This window comes from Mauremys mutica, chromosome 8 (assembly GCF_020497125.1).
Source record: "Mauremys mutica isolate MM-2020 ecotype Southern chromosome 8, ASM2049712v1, whole genome shotgun sequence".
Taxonomy (NCBI): Eukaryota; Metazoa; Chordata; order Testudines; family Geoemydidae; genus Mauremys; species Mauremys mutica.
The window spans coordinates 63,130,444-63,145,501 of NC_059079.1; the positions used below are offsets into that span (position 1 = coordinate 63,130,444).

At 48.8% G+C, this 15,058-nt stretch overlaps 1 long non-coding RNA gene across 2 annotated transcripts in view; it reads right to left on the reverse strand.

Moving 5' to 3' along the window:
* Positions 1-3,413: 3,413 nt before the first annotated feature.
* Positions 3,414-15,058, reverse strand: part of LOC123376285 — a 38,802-nt gene continuing 27,157 nt past the window's right edge. For both annotated transcript variants that reach the window (XR_006581747.1, XR_006581746.1), the window contains exons 2-3: positions 5,872-6,218; positions 3,414-3,537 (exon numbers count right to left, since the gene is read on the reverse strand). This is a non-coding gene — a long non-coding RNA (uncharacterized LOC123376285). The remainder of the gene's footprint in view (positions 3,538-5,871; positions 6,219-15,058) is intronic.

The window sequence follows — 15,058 nt, forward strand, 5'->3', positions numbered from 1 at the left end:
ATGAATCCTCTTGTGCTACTCACGCTGCCACGTAGAGACAATGCTTCATGCAACTGCTTTCAAATCCAGCCCTGCTTGTGCAGCAGCTCATGTAGGACATGGGAAAGTTTTTATTTTCAAGTCCTCGCGATACTATGTTCTTATTCATCTGTGGCATGGTGCATAATTGTAAAGATAAGAGCTGCACATCTAACATGTAGCTGCCATTTGTCTCACGATTTTTGTTGAGCTCTTTCCTGGATCTGTGCAAAGCTGCCTTGCCAGCCAAGAACTGTCCAAACCAGACATTTCCCAAGTATGGTGGGTAAGCAAATTAGCTGTATTAGGGAATCGTTTATGCTGATTGACAACTTGGAAATATTCAGTCAAGTACACAGTACCTATACAACTGGTCTATGCACACCAGCTTGATTAGCACAGATTATATAAACCTTAACTGAGAACTGGATAAATGTATCATTTAAATTATGGTATTAGAAAGCCTGGGTTATCCATTACACCTCAGGGCCAAGAGATTAAAAAGAAAAAAGCAGCATTCATAAGTGTCGAACCTGGGACTATAGAATGGCTTGATTTTCAGAGGGTGGGGGCTCAGCACTTTCTGAAAATCAGACCCCTTCCAGTGGCCTCACGTTGAGCAAATGAAATCATGAGTAGTTTTTGGAAAATTTCAGCCCGGGTCTAGGGGAAGTTAGCATTGGTACCTGTAGCTTGCAGGGATGAAATTAAAGAACAGTCAGCTGTGACTTCACTTACTTGCCCTGTCTGTTTATTCCTGCAAGGTCCCTAGATTCAGCAGTTGGGCTGATGTCAAGGCCTGGGTTCTTTGCAGTCATTGGCAGGGCCCCTCAGCTTACCTGGCTGATTTCAAGGCCCTCTGGGAGGTTATGGGTCACCTGTTCTAGCATGCCAGTTGGATGTCAATGCACTGGCTTTTGAGAGGTTACTCATCACCTTTGGAGGATTGGTTGCCTGCGAAGAAGCAGGCCACTCTGACCTCACTGGCCCTACCCTGCTGGCTTGCTGGGATGATGTTAAGGACTTAGAGGTCACGCACTGGCTTTGCTCCTCTAGCTTGTTAGTCTACAGCCAAAGCACAGGCCTTTGTGATGTTACCAGCTCAGTACTAAAGCTTGGAGTGGATCAAAATAGTTTCTCAATCACCCTCTTCCCATCCACACCCTGCTGTCGAGGACCCAGGTGGAGCTTACAGCCAGCCTGTTCACCTGGGGAAGCTGGGGGCAGGGTCTCTGTCCCCTGGAAGGGAGGGATGGCTGAAAGCAATGGCCTCTGTCTCTTTCCCCCTCTACCAGGGCAGTTCTCTCCCATGAAGCCTGCCCCACCTACAGGCTGGAAAGGCTGGCGCCCCATGCACTCCTCAACCAGGCACCAGTTCCTCCTGCTGCTCATGTGATGGCTGCCATCTTGGCCAACAGGGACTGACGCAGGGCCCTCTAGAGCTCTAAGCGTGAGCCACTACAGCTTGAGCTCAAGGTTGGAGCTGGGGCCATGGCTAGGGTTGCCATGGTGTCTGGTTTTCGACCAGAACGCCCAGTGGAAAAGGGACCCTAGTGGCTCCGGTCAGCACCGCCGACCTGGCCATTAAAAGTCCAGTCAGCAGTGCTGCGGGTCTAAGGCAGGCTAGTCCCGACCTGTCCCGTGCCCGAGAAATGACCAGCAGGCCTGGCTCCTAGGTGTGTGTGTGTGTGGGGGGGGAATGGGGCTCTACGCCCTGCCCCCTCCCTGAGCAGTGGATCTGTACTCTCATTGGCTGGGAACCGTGGCCAATGGGAGCTGGGGAGGGGGCAGTGCCTGTGGGCAAGAGTAGTGTGCAGAGATGCCTGCACGTGTCTGCTTAGGAGCCAGACCTGCTTCTGGCTGCTTCCGGTGCGCAGTGCAGTGCCAGGACAGGCAGGGAGCCTGCCTTAGCCCCACTGTGCCGCTGACCGGGAGCCACCCGAGGCAAGTCTGCACCCCAACCTCAAGTCCCAGCTGCTTGCCCCATCCCTGAACCTCCCCAAACCCTAGCCCCCCTCCTGCACCTCAAACCCCTCATCCCCGGCCCCACACCAGAGCCTGCACCCCTAGCCCAGAGGCTGTACCCCTTCCCGCAGCCCCTTCCTGCACTCTGAATTCCTCAGCCCCAGCCCACAGCCTGGAGCACCCTCCGCACCCCAACCCTCTCATCCCCAATCCTACCCCAGAGTCCACACCCCCAGTTAGAGCCCTCAACCCCTCCCACACTCCAACCCCCTGCCCCAGCCCAGTGAAAGTGAATGAGGGTGGGGGGGGAGAGAGAGCCACTGAGGGAGGGGGAATATAGTGAGCAGGGAACGGGGCCTTGGGGAAGGGGCGGGGCTAGGGTGTTCGGTTTTGTGCGTTTAAAGTTAGCAACCCTAGCCATGGCAGCCTCCTCTGTGGATCAGGCACAAAGGGATGTGTGCATAAGATACACTGACATGTGGGCTCCACTTCCACTTCAGATTCATGCACCTGCTGCATCCTCATTTCACCAGGCCGTGAAGAGGGGCGCACCGAGCCCAGGGGGAGAGGAGGGAAATATACCCCCTCTGCTGCCCCACATTACTTTAAACCCTGAAAATTAGCAACCAATCCAACTCTAAGAGTGACCCAATAAGGGTGGTCTCACGGAGTGTTTCCTGTATATACCCTAGTCTAGAAGCTCAGTCCCACTCTCTCACCCCATGCAATCTCATTGGCACCAGAGGAGTTGGACATTGCTGAAAGACGACTAAATTTGATGCAGCTCCTTCAGCTCGCATAGTAAACCTAGTACAGAGGCGCTGTGGCTTTGAAGGACTTACGTTCAAACCCTCGTGGAATGTACACAAGGTTCCACGTGATGGAATTTCTGGGAGTTTTCCAGTTTTGTTTTTAAAGAAAACATAGGGAATTCCACACAAACCAGTACGTTAAAAGAACACGATTAAGGCTGCAAAATCACGCACTCAGAAGTTAGGAAATGCCAGATTTAAGATTGCCTTTGCAGCCTTAATCCTGCTCCTTTGTGCCTATACATTATGAGACTGTCTTTAATTATCACTATTTCCCCCACCCTCCGGAGTCCTGCTTCATCTGATGACTTCCTACAACCATAATCTTCTCTTACTCTAGATTTCTTTTTTCGCAGAGGGATTTCTATGGGGTTGTGTGTGTTTCATCTTGTTTTTAAGAACACAGGTAGGGGAAAACCATCAAAAGATCTGCTCAGTATAGGAATCTGAAGCCCAGCCAGCTTGCAAAATTTGGCAATAATGCATTGAAACTCTATAATCTGGAATGATTAGGCTAGACAGTAGACACTGCCAGAGCACCCTTCACATTGTTATTAGTATTATTAATTTGTTCTACCATAGCACCTCAGAGCCCTGCTCATGTCCACAGTACATCTACCTCCATCTTCCATGTCTCCTCTGAACTCCATGGGCTGTCGAACTACTAAGGTGCATCAGAATTCTTCTCCCAGCTGTGGACCTTACATAGTCACAGTTGTCCGCCCTCACTCATTCGTCTCTCCTAAACACAGGAAAGGTAGCCACTCGCTCATGAATAGCTCATTGTTTCTGAACTATGCCCTTTACACACTTACCAGAAAACTCAGTGCAAACAGTACTATGTATGCACAGAAGGTGCAATTTTCCCAGTCTCACCGTTTGGTCAAATATTCTTCCTTTCCCCATCCATTTCCACTGTCATTCTGTTAAAAAACTGGTTACACAATTCTTTTTTTTTTATTTTAGGGGAAGGTGTATTTTTTCCATTGTCCTGCTCAAAAATAGCTGGTTTTGGTTTTGACTATAAAATCCAGAGATATTTACCTTCAAGCAGCCCCGAAGCCTAAAAAGTATCAGCCCACCAGGTGAACATTTTCAAAAAGTTCTGAGCAATTCAAAACAGGGTTACAAGGGAAAAGAGTTTGTGCACTTTTGACTATAGCTGTTGCCGCTGCTCCTGCTCTACTGATGAATAGTACAGAGAAAGTCTGCTGGGAGTTCCTATCTACCCTGTCTTACAGTAAATGAAAAAGGGGAGCCCAATGAAATGAAAATGAAGGACACTGAAAATTGAATAAAGGAAACAAATTTTGCATGATACAAAATTATCCCTTGGAACTCACTGCCGCATGCTATTATTGAGGCAAAAAGATCAGCTGTGAAATATCACCCACATTGACCTTATTTAGTTTAAAAATATACACAAGGTATCAACCCCTGCCATAAATTATGCACCTAATTTTTTAATCAGAGGATTTTGCACCTTCCTCCAACATATCTAGTAAGGGCCACTCTCTGAGGCTCTCCTGAGACTCTACAGCTTGAGATAAAGAGATACCCTTAACTACTGAGCCTATTACAGACCCAGATCCTCTGTGGATTGGGCACTGACTAGCAAGTTGCAATTGCCATGGTCTCTGTCGATTCCATCTCCTACCACGCGCTCTCTTTCCATGACTCATCTAGTTACTGACCCCTCTCATGTGGTGATGATTGGTCCAATCTGATACAGCATTTCCTACGTTACTCTGTTATGTCTGCATTATGGCTGCTCTGAAATTAATAAAGGCAGCGGGGATACAGCTGAGATCCTGCTCCTACTATGGGGGCCTGTGCTTTGGGACATCACTGTGTTATAACAGTCCTAGATATAACAAATCATTGGTATAAAAGATAGCATTGTGGATGGGCTCTCCTGAAAGCAAGCCTAAAAACAACCCCACATGAGAGACGTGAGGTTTTTTACCCATGAAAGCTTATGCCCAAATAAATCTGTTAGTCTTTAAGGTGCCACCAGACTCCTTGTTGTTTTTGTGGATACAGACTAACGTGGCTACCCCCTGATACATGAGAGGGGTCAGTAACTAGACGAGTCATGGAAAGAAGGCACATGGTGGGAGGTGGAATGGACAGGGACCATGGCTAGTCAGTGCCCAATCCACAGAGGATCTGGGTCTGTGACACCCTTTATCTGAAGCTGTAGAGCCTCAGGCTTTTAGCTTTGGAGATTCCCGTTGTCTGCCGAGATGGCAGTCATCACTTAAGTGGGCCCCCCCCCACTGCAGAAGTAGCTAAGAGCTGTAGCAGGCCAATATCTTCTGCGCACTGGGCACAGAGGGGACGTGTGTGGTTACCAGAGCGTCACAGGGTGCTGTTACTAGAATAACAGAAACAAAAAAACCAATTAGGCTAAGTCTTGAAGCAAAGCAGAGTCCCAGATGCCCCTGGTGAGTGGACTGAAAAGGCTTTGCTGTCCTACCACCTGAGTTAAAGGGGAAACTCCAGTAGCTATTAGCAGTATAGGGCCCAGGACACACAGCTGAGTACTCAGATACTTGCAGTAGAAAGCAGCGTTATGCATACACACTAGCCAGTTCATTACAAAAGGAAGTATGTTGGATGAGTTCAATAAACCAGACTGAAACATTTTGATTTGGGGAATGTCAGAATATTTGCTTTCGATCAAAAATGTCAAACCCAAACATTTCAATGTTTCCCAATTGAAATTTTTTTGGAATTTCCATTCTGCCAAAAATTTTGAAATTTTACCCTTTGGTCACTATTTGGGAGCAAATATATGTCAAAGTGTCAAAATTTCCCAGGGGATGGAAAGTCTGAATTTTGCTCGGCTTAAAACCTTCCAAATGCTTTTTAAAACCTTAAAGAACTAATCCTCGGTAAAGAGGATTGGGGAAACTGAGGCACAGCAAGGTTAAGTGACTAGCTCAAGTTGGCAGAGTCAGGATCAGAACACAGGCGTCCCTGGCACATCATCCAACTGTGGATCCCCTACTCACAAGGCCTTGCCAGCTTAGCCCATCTTGTCCCTTCCAGAAACTGACAGAACAAAACCTACCTTCTTCACTCTGGCCTGGTGAATGAGATCCTGGTTGTGGTGCAGAGAAACCTACCTTCTCAGGAAGGCTTTGTACGGCGTGTAAAGTACCTTGCTGTCAGAACGCTGCATCGCTAATAACTTTGTCAGCTGCCTTGATTTCTCCGTCTCTTCCTTGAGGTTATCCAGCCAACAACATTATTCCCTGTCCCCTTCACCTCTTTGTGAGCACTTTGATAGTAGCTGGCAGTCTCCTGGCTATTCTTCTCAAGGCCAAACCTTCATGAGTTGCCTCTTTATGACACAGGATCCAGCATCAGCACAGTCATTAAGAATAAGCTTCCTGGATACACTTCCCAAAGAGACTCCTGGCAGTAAGAGGAGCAAGATACAAAGTGATCACTGGTGTCTCATAGGCAGGCAAATGGAAAATTGGATAACAGGGCTAATGGGAAGCGGAGATGAGTAATAGCTGTGGTGAGGGAGTCCAGGGTGACAGCTTTTTATAGGCTGCTCACTGCTCAGTTCTATGGTCTGCAAACACCTGGCTGCTCCCCGCCTTACAATAGCCAGGTCTGTCTAAGGGACTTACGACCCTATTAATGTAGTAGGGGAGCACCTCGCAATCATTAATCTCAAGCCATGCCTGGGAGGTAGGGAAGTGCTATTAACCCCATTTTTACAGTTGGGAAACAGAGAAACTTGTACAAGGTCAAGCAGGGAGACCGCTGCAGAGCAGGGATTTGACCCCTTAAGTCCTCAGCTAGTGCCCGAGCCGCTGTTAATGATGTGGCTATGCAGCCAGAAGAGATACTCACCCAGGAACATTGTCAAGGGCGTGGCACTCCCCAAAGATGCCCGCTCCATCAGGGGCTGCCTGAGGATGCCCAGGACGCAGCGTGCTGACAGACATGATCCTCCAGCCCACCAGGGGGATGAAGTGTTCGATTGCAAAGGAGCCTAGTGGCAATGCCCCCTGGTGGAGAAGAGGGCATTTCACCCAAAAGAGCGCTGCTGTGCCCGGGAATGGACACTCCATCCAAAAGCCACCCTGGGCCAAGTGCATTGGGCATGCCACTAGGGTTGCCAACTTTCTAATTGCACAAAACCGAACATCCCTGCGCTGCCCCTTCTCTGAGGCCCTGCCCCCTGCTTGCTCCATCCCCCCTTCCTCCCTCCCTCCCTTTCACCAAAGTGGGGCAGGGGCTTGGGGAGCTGCAGGGACCTGGCAGCCGCTTCCAGGAGCCAGGGCACCTGCTTTAGCTCCGGCCCCCGCTGCGCTGCCAATTGGACTTTCAATGGCCCAGTCGGCGGTGCCGACGGGAGCTGGCAGGGTCCCTTTTTGACCGGGCATTTCAGTGGAAAAGAGCAGACCTGGCAACTCTAAGTGCCACTCAAAAGCTCCCTCTGCTGGGGCAAGGTGACTCTGCAGTCCCAAGACCCTTACTGCCATGGGGGCCACAGAAGAGCAAGCAGGAAAAGAGGGAGTGCTCCTGAGGAGACTGGATTATTGAGAGGGGTTGAGTTCAAAGATACCTGGTGTGCTATGGGAGCTGCTGGGGCCTTTGTTAACCATAGATGAACTACAGTAGAACCTCAGAGTTACGAACACCAGAGTTACAAACTGACCAATCAACCACATGCTTCATTTGGAACTGGAAGTGTTGAGTCTGAACTTTTCATGAGTTTAAACTTAATCCAGACTTGATGTCTCTGTCTGAAACTTTTAATCAAGGCTCTGACCTGCGAACTACTCCTGACACCTCCCCCCTCCCAATAAGTAGTCATATCCTCCTTTGTCTTTTCTAATTTACATTTTAACCTGTTTTATCCTGTAGAATCTTGATTGATTATGCATGACCATTATGATCTGTTAATCACTTTGTTTACTTCTGTGTATAAACATTGATGCTCACCCCTAATAAACTTGCCACACTTACTCCGAAGCTTTGCTCTTAAGCTAAGGATGGTGTGAGCCCGTTGATCAACGAATTATTGTCTGGTCTCTGACAGTTTTCTGAGCCCTATACCAACTCCGCACAAACTCGGGTGCTGGAGAGGTGAGTAGGACTTGCTTTTTACCTAACAATTTGGGGGCTCGTCCGGGATTCCTTCTGGTGCGGTGCCTCTGTCCAGTGGTCAGACCACTCATATACGAATTGGCAGGCGCCACGGGAGATTTCTCCCAGCCAATTCAATATTGAGGGGTCGTGTACTGGACAGCAGGATAAACGCCAGTTGGAGGGCTCCTGTCAGACACCATGGGTCAAGGGACTAGCGTGCCTCTTGAGAGTCCGCTGGGGATTGTAAATAAGTTATGGAATGAAGGGAAACTCCCAGTACAGACAGGAATGTCTAGGAGGAAGTTGTACACACTGTGTGTAAGGAATTGGACTGGGTATACCGCGGTATTGGCCGACCCGGAGATGAGGTGGCCTTCGTATGGCTCTTTCGAACAGGCTGCCTTAAGAGGAGTAAGGAGCCAGATCGAAAAAGACCATCCGGGACAGTTATGTTACTGGTTTTGTTGGGACACAGCAGCAGAGCTGTGGAAATCTTTAAAAATTATGGCAGTCAGGTATTCTTCCGAGAGTGAACCCCCTCCATGTTATTTCAATGAAGGGTGTAAACCACGGCGTGTTTTAACTCGTCAGTTGGTCCCCACTGCACCTGCCCCTATTCCTCAGCAAGGGGACTCTCTCCAGGGCGCAGAGGGGAATCTGCAGGACTCCAGATTGGAATCTCTGCAGAGGGATAAGGAGGAAATGGAGGGGCACACCTCGGGAGGAGTTTTGCATGGAAAAAAAAAAAGGGAAAGTAGTAAAAAGAAAGAGAAAAAGGAAGAATATAAGTTAATGGCTTTAGCTTTTCGCGGTGGTATTCGAGGCAGAAGCCGTGGCCGTGGCAGGGGATTTCAGGGTGCTCGGGGAAGAGGGTCCTGGCAACCCCAGCCACCAGGAAATTGTTTTCAGTGCGGACAGCCCGGTCACTTTAAACGTGAGGCAACCCCAGCCACCAGGAAATTGTTTTCAGTGCGGACAACCCGGTCACTTTAAACGTGAATGCCCCTGGGGACGCCCAGAGGGTCCGGTCGCATCCGCAGATACTTACACCAGGGACGAATACACTCCTGCACCACCAGCCCAGCCCGTTCCTCAGGCCTGGATCAACTACGGGCAACAGCAACAGCTGCAGCGAACTCAGCCTTCTCAATGACGGTACCCCGGGGGCGAAGGCAAACAATGTGATGGTCTTATTTCCTTAATGTCTTTAGCCGGCTCTTTCCTCACTTTCTCCCCTCCCAGCAAAGAGCCTCATCTAACCCTTTCAGTCCAGGGACTGCCTGTCTGTTTCCTCATTGATACTGGAGCTACTTTCTCTCTTTTAAATCCTGCCCCCTCTCCCTGGCTATCCTCTGAGGTTAAAACTGCAACTGGGGTGGAAGGCAATCCACAGTCTCTGGGACTCACTTTGCCTCTAAATGATATTTATGCTGATAAATGTTTTTCTCACCGTTTTCTTTTTTCCCCAGCTTGTCCGATCCCTTTGATGGGCCGGGATTTACTCTGTAAGCTTGAGGCTACTTTAACCTGCACTCCTGAAGGGGTAGGATTATTAATGACAGTGTTAGGAGATTCGGCCCTAACTCAGGGTAATTGGGAAACCCCCCCTCTCTCTCCCCTGACCTCACTGACTTGCCTTCAACCCTCTGGGGAATTTCTGACACTGATGTTGGCCTGCTCCTTTCGGCAGAGCCAGTAAGGATTCAAGTGAAGCCCTCCTTAGCCCCCCCGTCAGTCCCCCAATACCCCCTGTCGCTGGAAGCCCGGGAAGGCATCCGCCCCATTGTCGAGGGATTCATTGCACAAAAGCTAGTCCGCCCTCAGCGCACTCCCTGTAATACCCCTATACTGCCTGTCAAAAAGCCTCCTAAAAAGGACGGAGACCCTATTCGTTGGCGCTTTGTACAGGATCTACGGGTTATTAATCAGTATGTGGTCCCTCTTCATGCAGTAGTTCCTGATCCAGCTACTATCATCAGCCAAATCCCCTGGGATGCTGAGTGGTTCACTGTTATTGACTTAAAATCAGCCTTTTTCAGCATTCCTGTGCAACCTTCACCTGGGAGGGACAAAGTTATGTCTGGCAATGACTTCCTCAAGGCTACAGAGACAGCCCCACGATTTTCAGCCAATGCCTCCGCCACGACTTGGAAGGCTTCACCAGTCCGCAGGGATCCACGTTAGTCCTATACGTAGATGACATCCTACTAGGTAACCGCGAAGAAGCCGCCCTCCGCATCGATGGTAAGGCACTTTTATTATACCTACACACCAGAGGCCACAAGGTAGACCCTAACAAGATTCAGTGGGTCTCACAGAAGGTCCGATATCTGGGCTTCCTGTTAACCCCAGAGGGGAGACAAATGGACCCAGCCCGCATAAAGACTATCCAAAACTGCCCTCTGCCAAACACCAAGAAACAACTTCGAGGTTTCTTAGGATTAATTGGCTTCTGTCGACCTTGGTTGCCGTCCTGCGGGGAGTTGAGCAAACCGCTCCACCGACTGACTGCTAACCTTGCTCCTGACCCTTTGCAGTGGTCCCCAGACACGATTCAAGCCTTTCAGTTACTCAAGGACAGTGTGGCCTCCTCCATGTCTCTCCGCCCCCCCCAATTACAGCAAACCCTTTCACCTTTTTGTCCACGAGAGGGGCGGAATTGCTAGTGGCGTCCTTACCCAGCTGAGCGGGCCCCACCATTTCCCGCTTGCTTTTTACTCCCAGCAGATCGACCCTGTCGCTCAGGGAACCCCATCCTGCACCCGGACTCTGGCAGCAGCTGCCCTGCTGATCACAAAGGCAAAGAGCCTGACCCTGGGTCATTTTACCACGGTCTGGACCTCTCATGCCTTGTCAGCCCTTCTGCGTAGGGGCACGACCCAAGTCTTTTCGGCCCATCGTCAGCAGCAGCTAGAGGCCGAACTCCTAGAAGACACTAACCTAATTTTTGAAAGGTGTGGGCCCCTTAATCCAGCTACCTTGCTTCCTGACCTGCCAGTCCTCCAGGATCAGCACGATTGTGTGGAAGTAGTTCATAGCATCTTACAGATAAGGAACAACCTGTTTGACGTGCCACTGGACAACCCTGATTGCATCCTCTTCTCGGACGGAAGCTCCTTCTATGTTGATGGCAAGCGTTTCACCGGTTATGCAGTCACCTCTGAATGGGACATTCAAGAGGCCGCCTCACTGCCAGGCAACTGGGGAGCCCAAGCCACCGAACTCTACGCCCTGGCCCGAGCTTGCCAGTTGGCCGCTGGTAAGACCGTTACCATTTTTACTGATAGCAAGTATGCTTTTACCCCGTACCAGTACCCGCTGAACTACAGTCGTGGGAGAGCCTCGGAGCCACTCTGGTCAAAGGGACCTGGCTTATGCCGGATGGCCGAGCCTGCCTCCCTCGCTCCACATACCCCGTGGCAGTTCGCTGGCACCATGATAAGGGGGGTCACTACGGCACACACGCCCTTGTGGACACCATCGCTCGCTTTTGGTATGCTCCAGGCATTCAACCCTACTGCCTGTCAATAGTGAAAGCATGCAGCACATGTCAGCGAAATGGACCTGCTCCGCCTCTTAACAAAATTAAGGGTGGAAGACCGCCACCTGCTGCTCCATTTCAACATCTTCAAATTGACTTTGCAGATATGCCAAAGGCTTTTGGGAAAAAGCACCTCCTTGTTTTGGTTTGCCCTCTGACTTCATGGGTCGAAGCTTTTCCTACTGCTAATTGTACTGCTGCCACAGTGGCGAAGATCCTCCTTAGAGACATTGTACCCCGTTTTGGCATCCCTCTCATACTTGATTCAGATCGCGGACCCCACTTTACTGGTAATGTCCTTGGCCATTTAGAACAAGGACTGGGCATTTCACACTCCTTTCATACACCCTACCAACCCCAGTCTAGCGGGAAAGTTGAGCGTATGAATAGGGAGCTTAAGCTTACATTGGCTAAATACTGTCAGGAAACAGGGTTAAACTGGCCTCAGGTACTTCCCTTGGTCCTGTTTCACCTTCGCACTCGCCCAACCCGTGTATTGGGATTATCCCCCTTTGAACTGCTCTATGGACACCCCCCTTTCAAAGGCGGGGCGCTACCACGTGCTGATGTTTCACTATTGGGAGGGGATCATATGACCGCGTGCCAGTTTCTCTCCCTACAGGCTCGCCTCCGTACCCTTTGGAAAGCCTCACAGTTTTCCCAGACCGTGCCGCTGGAAGAACAGATCCACCCGTTCCAACCAGGGGACTTCGTCTGGGCCAAAAAGTTCGTTCGTGGCGACGCCCTCCAGCCGAGGTTTACTGGACCCCACCAGGTTCTTTTAACAACCCAGACTGCAGTGTTCCTGGAAGGACGCAAATCCTGGATCCACCACTCCCACGTCAAGCCAGCCGTAGTGGACCACAGTGACGGACCAGCAGCTCTTGCCACCACTAAGGATACTGCCTCTGACCAGTGGACCAGCTTACCTCTTTCAGACATCAGACTTAAATTGACTCGAAAAAAATGAGAGGACCTTTTATTCTGACAACTGTATGTTTTTTATTATGCCTTTTTAGTTTATTTTCTGCTTATAAAGATAATGCTTTTATTAGATATTCCCACGAGGTTAAAACTCGTATTTTAGGAAATAGAAGTAATTGCTGGGTATGTACTCAATTTCCAGTAAATGCAGAACAGGGACTCCCCTTCACACCCATTCCCCTGACCACTGCTAATATGACTTGGATGCCACCGGCTAGAATAAAAGATCCAGTCCAACACAATCTTACATGGGACAAAACAGGAGTGCCAATTAACAGATATCTCAGGGTAACCAATCAGACAGGATCACTGTGTTTTGTTAAAGAAAAAGGGTCAACTTTTGTGGGAACCAGTAAATGCAACATGTATTTTAATGGCACCGCCTTTAGTAAAAACCTTGGCTTCAAGCCTTGTGCATCCCACTTATCCCATATGTAAATCCCCCACAAGCCTTCAGAGTCAGCTTTTAAGAAACCCTGCTCAGATCACGAGGGTGTCCAACTAATTGTTAAGGGATATACAATTGCCTTCTACAACTGCTCAAGCAGTACTACACTGCACTTTAAAAACACCACTACCAAATTGTGCCTCTGCGGTTCGCACAACGACCCCTCTGCGTTACCAGGGGAACAGTGGTCCAACGGGTGGTGGGTTACCTCCTACTTTGAGAAATGGAATACCCGAAACGCAATGTATGGAACACACCAGCCACCTTATGATTGGTGGGGAGCCTTATGGAATTGGCTGCCTGGATTTGGGTGGGTTAAAAAACTCTTGGTGGGTATTGTTGGGGCCATAGTAATCCATATAATACTGTGTTGCTGCATCCAGTGTGTCCCCTCCCTCATAAACTCATGTGGGTCAGTTTATTCTTTTCCTACTTCAGCCAAAGGCCTTACTCTCTTTGAGTTGGCCCAGGCTGAAATTGCCAAGCGGCCCTTGGCTCCTTAAAATGGGGTGTAGCGTTTGGTAAATAATTATCCCAAAGCTACAAATGGAGGAATGTTGAGTCTGAACTTTTCATGAGTTTAAACTTAATCCAGACTTGATGTCTCTGTCTGAAACTTTTAATCAAGGCTCTGACCTGCGAACTACTCCTGACACCTCCCCCCTCCCAATAAGTAGTCATATCCTCCTTTGTCTTTTCTAATTTACATTTTAACCTGTTTTATCCTGTAGAATCTTGATTGATTATGCATGACCATTATGATCTGTTAATCACTTTGTTTACTTCTGTGTATAAACATTGATGCTCACCCCTAATAAACTTGCCACACTTACTCCGAAGCTTTGCTCTTAAGCTAAGGATGGTGTGAGCCCGTTGATCAACGAATTATTGTCTGGTCTCTGACAGTTTTCTGAGCCCTATACCAACTCCGCACAAACTCGGGTGCTGGAGAGGTGAGTAGGACTTGCTTTTTACCTAACAGAAGTACACACAGTCAGGCAGCAGCAGAACCAAAAATAAATAGAAATTGTTTTTAAAAACTGCAAATACAATACAGCACTGTGTTAAATGGAAACTATTAGAAAAATAAAGGGAAAGTTTAAACAGAAAGATTTGACAAGGCAAAGAAACTGTTTCTTTGCTTGTTTCATTTAAATTAAGATAGCTAAAAGCAGCATTTTTCTTCTGCATAGTAAAGTTTCAAAGCTGTATTAAGTCAATGTTCAGTTGTTAACTTTTGAAAGAACAACCATAACATTTGTTCAGAGTTACGAACAACTTCCATTCCCAGGGTGTTTGTAACTCTGAGGTTATTGTGTTTACAAAAAAGGAGCAGTGCAAACTATGCACTGTGAAAGCCTACAGTAGGCACAATGTGATGTGATGTGTCGTCAGACTCAGACCCAGACCAGGTTCCTCACGTTTGCTAAGGCTACAAACTTCGAGCCAGCCTGAGCACATGGAGGATTTCAGCACAAGGCCTGGTGAAACGTGATGCTTTTGAGGGAAGTTTGCTGGGGTGCAGAAGTGTGTGTGTGGGGAGAGTTTGCTGGGGTGGGGTGTGGGGGGGGGTAGGTTCCATTTGGCCCAAAAGCACAAGGGGACAGAGAAAACGCATCAGCTTAGGTGTCTAGGGCTAGGCAATGATTAGTGCTTTTCATCCAAAGGCCTCCACGCATGTCATAGAGACCAGTATCTTTAGCTGTGTTTACAGATGGGGAAACTGAGGCACAAGGTGGCTCACCCAGCATCAGCACTGAGAACAGAATCCAGGTCTCCCAGTTGCTAGTTCAGTACACCATACTGCACCACACTACCTCTGTGGGGCACTTTAATACTCCTCCCCTCAGGACTGGAGAGGTGTTAACTAGCCACTTCATTTTGAATGGTTCCCTGAAAGAAAAGTGTTAATTACTTATGCTAAACAATCTGTTCCACCTGGTATTTAGCTGTGACACTGAGTTCCTTTCCCAGACCTGATGAACTCTGCATAAGCCTGAAAGCTTGTCTCTCTTTCCAACAAAACTTGTTCCAATAAAAGATATTCCACCACCTACCTTGTCTCTCTAATATCCTGGGACCAACATGGCAGCTACCCACACTGCATACACCCTTTTATGACAGCACTGGGGTCACGTTCCACCGGAAGGGCAAATCTGGAGAAGCTCGGAC